The 7,021-nt window shown below is 37.8% G+C and overlaps 1 long non-coding RNA gene across 2 annotated transcripts; it reads left to right on the top strand.

Moving 5' to 3' along the window:
* Positions 1–1,449: 1,449 nt before the first annotated feature.
* Positions 1,450–3,081, top strand: LOC148874730 (uncharacterized). Of its 2 annotated transcripts, none has more exons than XR_016110372.1 (4): positions 1,450–1,817; positions 1,940–2,223; positions 2,343–2,397; positions 2,811–3,081. It is a non-coding gene; the product is annotated as an uncharacterized LOC148874730 (long non-coding RNA). The 2 variants fall into 2 exon arrangements; XR_016110373.1 differs by having other exon boundaries at positions 1,466–1,790.
* The last annotated feature ends 3,940 nt before the right edge of the window (positions 3,082–7,021 follow it).

The following is a 7,021-nucleotide window of genomic DNA, read 5'->3' on the forward strand; positions in this document are numbered from 1 at the left end:
GAGCCCGAGCCCAATTTACAGGCTCGATTAATAAATGAGCCAAGCTTGAGTATATATATATATATATATATAATATTATAAATCTTAATTTTTTAAATATCAAATTAAATATATTTTTATATATAAATTTTTATTTTTATAAAACATTTTTCTCAATTTGAGCTCGAGCTTACGAGTTTTTTACTCGAGCTCAAGGTTCTAGCTCGAGCCTTGTGCTACCTTGGCGAGCCGAGCTCAAGCCTCATACTATTCGGCTCGGCCCGACTTGAATCCACCCCTAGGTGAAGACAAAGATATGGATCATATTTTTAAGAATTAATTGTTCCTTTGTTTTGAATCATAATCAAACACCACAGATTACCCAACATTAGCCAAAAAGAGTAGAAGACAATTGCTGGTATGCTCCAGTTGCTCAAAGAGGAATATGGATATAATATAGCTTTTATGATTTAATGCAGAGGCAAGACTCAGGAGAATTCCTAATGCTTCTACTACAACCCCAAGTTGCCTTGGTTCAGTAACTTTCTATTTTGATTTTTCATTTGTATAAGAATTTTGTTTTTACAAATGTTTTTGTCAATTCATTTGTGGTTATAATTGTCTTTTTTTCTTTTGTATGTTTATTGTCACCCAAATAAGTGATCCTACCCAAGCTTTACATTTCTTCAAAACCTGCTATGTTCAAACTTCTTGCTCAGGTGAAGCGATCTTATACTCTTATAGTTGTTTCTCAATCCTTTAAGACGTTGGTATAAACTTGACACAAAATTAACCACTTGAGCAAGTAAAAGAAGATACTAGATAGATAATACAATTATACAAATACAACAACAACACACTTGGAATGGAATAGTATGGAAGAGCTAAATTTGAGCTTTCCACCCCACACCAAATGCTAAACTATTGGTCTTCAACAATGGAACCATTGTCAAATGTGGTGCACACCATTTACCTCATCTTCTTCAACATGTACACAATTAAAACAAGTTGTTGTTGATTATCAATAGAGGTGTAAGCTGTATGGGTGTTCACAGTTAGGTTAACCTAACTGAATCAGTCTTACTAGTTTTTATAATACTTCAAATCAAAACCGAACTAGTACCACCGGTTAACCGGTTGATTGGTTTTAGTTTGTGACTGGTTTGGTCCTTCAATTTTTCAGTTTTTTATATTTAATAGATTGTATGAAGTTAAATCCACTTCATGGAGACCAAGGAAAAATAATGGAGTTCTAATATAATGCTTGATTGGATATAGATGGTGAGGGTATAATGATGTGTTTGAATTTACAAATTATTTAATTTGTTTGAAGACATTCTATCACAAGATCTTGACTTACAAAATCATGATTAACCTTAAAGTAGCAAATCAAGCCACTTCCCTTTGGAAACGTATGGTTTTGTCTAAAAAACATTGTTATCTAATCTAAATTATATACTTAAAGCATTTGGAATATAGGATAACCCCCTTGCATCCGACATGTGTCCTTCGGAATGGCTTCCTTACCCCTCTCTCAAACCTCTACCAAGCATGGCTTCATCCGCAAGTCTTTTCTTACAACAGACATAAAACAAGCCTGATAACCTGTCGAAAAGCTCAAACCTGACAGCTACAACCGAAGAGGCGGCAGAGAGGAACGTCGATGTTCCTCTGTGATCTCGAACCCATTGCTCACGTTAAATTGTTGCCTTGCCGAGGAATCCATGGGTTTGTTCATCTGTTGAGAGAAGCTTGAAGCTTGCCAAGGTCACGAGGGATTTCTTCGTCTATTGAGGCGCTGTTGTTTGAAGGTAGCTAATCTTGGCCTTTGTGGTCAGGTATTTGCCTGTGTTGTCTTCTTCTTCTTTGGGGTTGTTTTGAGTATCCGCTTCAGGGATGTTGGTCATTTGGAATATGATTTATGGTTATGTTTATTGTATTTTTGACAAATCTGCTCTAGGGTTTTACTATTCAGAAACAGTGGAGTATTATTGTTCCTCTCCTTCTTCATCCGCTACAAAAAAAAAAAAAAAATGCATTTACAGCGAGAGTTGAAGAAGCAACTAAAGGCTGGCAGCCGCTAATAAGAGTGGCGCCAAAAATTGAGTTAAGGGCTTGTGTTTCACTCTCTCTCTCTGTCTCTCTCTCACATCCTGAGAATGACCTTGGTCTGCATTTTCTCACAACCGGACAACAACCACATTCAACTTTCTCACCACCAGATAACGACATCGGTATTCATAGGTGAGTATGAATAGCTGCACTCTCTCTTCGCGTTTATCAAATGGAAAGTTTATGTTATGTTTATTCTGTAACCAATTGATCTAACCATCTTAGGGTTTTGGTGGCAATTCATTATACAGATGCAATGCCTCCAAGTTATCTTTTGCAGTCATCCACATTAAGTGGGATCACACGGTACGTACAACTTGTCTTCAGTGGACATTGGACTCATTGTGAGTTACTATCTCATCGTTGCTTGTAATTGCTTGACATTCACATGATGAACATGCATTAGTTTATGGCTCAATTCCTTTCTGAGTATATATTTGTTTTCCTGTTTTTGCTGATTGGTTCTGTTTTGGCTTTTATTATTGCTGACTTTCTAGGTTTGCATTCTCAACTTTTGGAGCATGCATTGTAAATTTTACTTTCTAAAATTTGAGAGTGGATATGCTGTCCGCTCTCCTCTATCTTGTTGGAGCTCTAGTGACAGCTCTAACCCCTGACTTCTCTCTTATTTGGTATAGGAATTGAAATGGTAATTTGTTTTTGTGCTGTTTTTTCTTCAACAGAATATAATTTCTCTCCATTTCCTTTTACATAAACAGTTCCTCCTTTCTCCACCAACCCTTCCTTGTGCAATGTCAAATGGAAACATGGAAAGAAGAATATACACAAGTCACAATGCATGTATATGAGATGTAGTGTGAAGGTTTACAGTTTGCTATAATGCTGGAAGATGATGTAAAACCGTTAATGGTTACATTTCCTAGAGGAAAACCAAGAGTCAATGTATTATGTATTTATTTTGTGGGTGTTTGCCAATATGTATGATTTTGTTTTCAAAGCAAAAATAACATTGCAATATGACTTTTCTTATCAGATTTACTCAAAGAGTCCAAACAAACCACAAACCTTCCATGTGGAAATTTGGTTGGGAGCTCAACAGGGCCTCTAGACACTCTATGGGGAGAATTTCAGCTTAAAATGCTTTCCCATGTAGCCAAAATAAACTTTTTCTTAGTGTTATAGGCCTGAGAAAGGGAGCTAAATAGCCAAGGACCTTGATGCTAATAGGCACACTATGAGAGAAGTAGCATGTCTTGCAAGGGAGCTGAGAACCACTTTCAAGTGGATAAGGAAAACAAAAAATGATATGCCAGATGTTCTACCAAGAGAAGGGGAAAATCGGATCAAATGTAATGGGGTCCACCCATTGGAACTTGGAAGCAAGAGAATTTTTTGTTATAAATATACCAAGGGGTATGTGTAGGGAAGGGAGATTGGCTTCCTAATGTAACTTTAGGGTGTTGGCACAATCTATCTTGTAGCCTTCTATTATTTTTTCTGACAATAAGATTATTCTATTTATGCATAAAAATTCTTCCTTAGTAGTATATTCTAAATTAAAATACTACAAAGTTGAATGGCTTGCTTAAGATGGGAAGAATTCTAGTACAAGGTAGTCTATAAGGCTGATGTGGAGTTCAGGGAGGAGGTGTTGATACAGAACATCCCTAATCCAATGATAGGTCTATATTACATGCATGATTCTTCCACATGTAAGATCATATAGCAAGCTTCCCAAGTGGCCAGATTAAGAAAAATATACACGTTTTTCTATGTATTCTAAACCAGTGTTATGGAGTTGTGTTTCAAAGGAGGGGAAAAGAAGGCTAAAGAGGTGAGATATGATGCACCTTCTGATAGGTTGTGGAGGATCTTAGTGAAAAATGGTACATTGTTTCCATTATTCTTATTCCAAAAAAATAGAACAAACAAATGAAGACATGGAAGGAACTAAAGTATCCAACATTTTACTAAAGTTTTAATGTTAGCTTTAATGGCTACTAAAATGTTCATATTTGTGTATTTAATCCATCTCTAATTGTAAAGGTTGAAAGTGTAACTTCAATTATTACTTTCTACTTCATTTAATCTCCTCTAATTAACTCTTATATTTAAGGTATTAAATCCAATTTTCTCTTATTAAATCCTATATTTTTAAGTTATTTTTCACTAATAAATGTTATTAATTAGATTTATGTCAATATTTTTAACAGTAGAAATCCATATATTTTAAAATTAACTCAAAAACAAAACCATTCTTTATTCAAGTGGTGATTAAGCAATTTAACCACCCAAATCAAATTGATCACTCTACGAAGTCATAGTTAGGTAATACAAAATTTTTAATATAGAAATAAATAAAGAAAATTATAAAAAATGTAGAAAAACTAGAAACATTTATATAATCAAATTAAAAAATAAGTGTAATAAACAACAATTATTTTTATTGATAATAAAAATGAAATATATAATTTAGAACTGGACAAAAATGATATACAAAAATTAATAATAAATAGTTCAACTTTTGGGTTAAATGTATTAAACTTTAACGTCAAAAATAAATAATAAAAATTCATAAAATATAAAAAGAAAAAATGCATACATTTTGCAAAAAAAGCATTCAAACACATGTATAATATGATTAATATCATATACTTATCATATTAAACAAAAAGTAAGTGTAAAATATTATAGTAAAAATTGAATACATCTATAATTATATATTTACACTACTATTAAAAATATGAATAACAATGTAGAATCTTCTTTGAATAAAATACTCATTTTTTAATTTAGTTCCTATTTAATTGTGAGGTTTAAATTATAAATTGAAATATTACTTTTCACTACATTCAATTCACTCTATTTAAATTTTATATTTTCTTTTTTTGATAAATGAACAAAGAAAAGATACACCAAAAAATAAAACATTACAAAATGAAGAATCTAGCCAAGCAATAAGGATGCAATATATGTATGTATGTACGTATGTATATATATTATTTATATTGAATTTTTGTAAATTTGTTATATTGTTTATTTTTTATAAAAATGTATATATATGATGAAAATAGTTGAAAAGATACTTGTACTTTTTATTTTTTTATTTAAATTGTTGATGGAGGATGATTTGACCCAACCTATGAAACGGTGGCACATGGACACTGACTCAGCTCAAGCGACAGCTCAGCGTTGTAGCCTGGTGCAACCAAGTGACGGGCCCATAAAGCAGCTCGCTACATTGTAGGTTACGAAAGGAGGAGCTCGCCACAACGTGAGCTTCGAGTCCCCCGAGCTACCTTTGAAGAGATACTCTGAGGCAACTTTAGCTCGCGAGCTGAAGTTATTAGCTCGCTCGAGCTCCCAAGCAGACAAGTCATCCCAAGGACTAATTCTATTAAGGGTAACCCTGAAGTGTCTCGAGCCCACTATAAAGTAGCTCAGGAATGAGCCACATGAGCGCTCATCAAGAAGCTTCTGTCTGACAGACCGTACCGATTGGACTACGCCATATCCCTTACTGACGGCGTAGTCCCCGTCCTTTCGACAGTCTGCGTCCACGTCACTCAGCAGGCAAAGGCGTGCCTGCCACTTTGGAGATGTGTCACTCACCCAGGCGAGAAGTACATCACAACGGCCACCTGCATAGCCCTAGCGGGTAACGGCTGTGGTAGAAGCTCAATGGCGGTTATGCCCGACCTAGCATGAGTGCTCCGTTAAAAAGCCCTTAGGGCAGAAGAGAAATTTCTTCTTGATACTTCTAATCTCTCGAGTATAGTGAGAACGCGTTATCTTCACTCTTAGCCTTCGCCCTCTCTTTGCTTCTCCTACAGAGTACTAACTTAAGCATCGGAGTATTCCCGTCGGGCAAGCCCCCGGGAATCCTTCTTTTCCTTCATCTTAGGTACCTTCCAAGAGCCACATGAGTGTCAGTTAGGAGTGACCGGATCGCACGACATCATTTGGCGTTGTCTGTGGGAATACGCTTCGAAAAGCCTTTTTCTAAACTTTCACATCTTTTTACTCTTCAAAAACTCAACACTCATGGCGTAAGCAACATCGGATGATGCATGGAGATGGATAACTCCAAGGAACAGCCCCAGCTTCCTACTGTTTGCATCGGACAGTTCACCGTCCCCCTCTCAGTGAACGGGATCCCTAGTTTGAATGTGTCTCTTATAGGGGCACCCATCGTTGCTCCACTCCCTACTACAGTCGGAACAACCTTCACTGAACCCTCGGTTGTGCCCCCAACGGCCAACCCGAACCAACTAGAAGATTTGGTGCAGTGCATGCGAGCCATGCAAGCTACAGTTTCAACTCTATCAGCAACAGGTGCTACACCAGGTCTCCTAGTACCAGTATCAGCAGCAATTTCCCCAACTGCCTCAACCTCAGCTTCAGCAATCGCAACTCCCTCCTCGGCACCCAGCCTCACATCGAGCTAGGTCTTGTCGTCAGGAGGAGCACCTTTCTCACCAAGGAGAGATCCCCTAGAACCCTCCTAGGAGCCATGCCTCATCCCGCAGCAGGCAAGAAAGACCGGCCACTCTGGTTTCACCATGGGCAGTCAGGTCAAAAGGACCTCAGCTCGCCAGGTCCTCATCGCCTCAGCCCCCCAAGCCCGATACTCCGTTCTTAGAGAACCGGTTCGAGATCCTGGCCGCCGGCTCCAAGCAGGATCCCTCTATCTGCAGCCATCACCAGTGACCTAAGCTACTTCCTGCACACACCATTCCTGACAACACGGACGTGAACAACACCAACGCCGCAACTGAGCCCGCCGATCTGCCACCCACAACCTGCCCGAGCTTGAAAGTAAAGAAGAGGTAAGCTCGGGCGAAGCCAAGGCTCCCCTTCTTTCAGTCCAGTCTCCCCTATCTCCCGAGCTACTGGCAGTCCCAATGCCTAAAGAATTCAAGCTCCCCCCTATTGACATGTACGACGGGTCGTTCGACCCAAATGATTA

Source organism: Nelumbo lutea, chromosome 1 (assembly GCF_056320005.1).
Source record: "Nelumbo lutea isolate HS-2025 chromosome 1, American lotus-T2T, whole genome shotgun sequence".
Lineage (NCBI taxonomy): Eukaryota > Viridiplantae > Streptophyta > Magnoliopsida > Proteales > Nelumbonaceae > Nelumbo > Nelumbo lutea.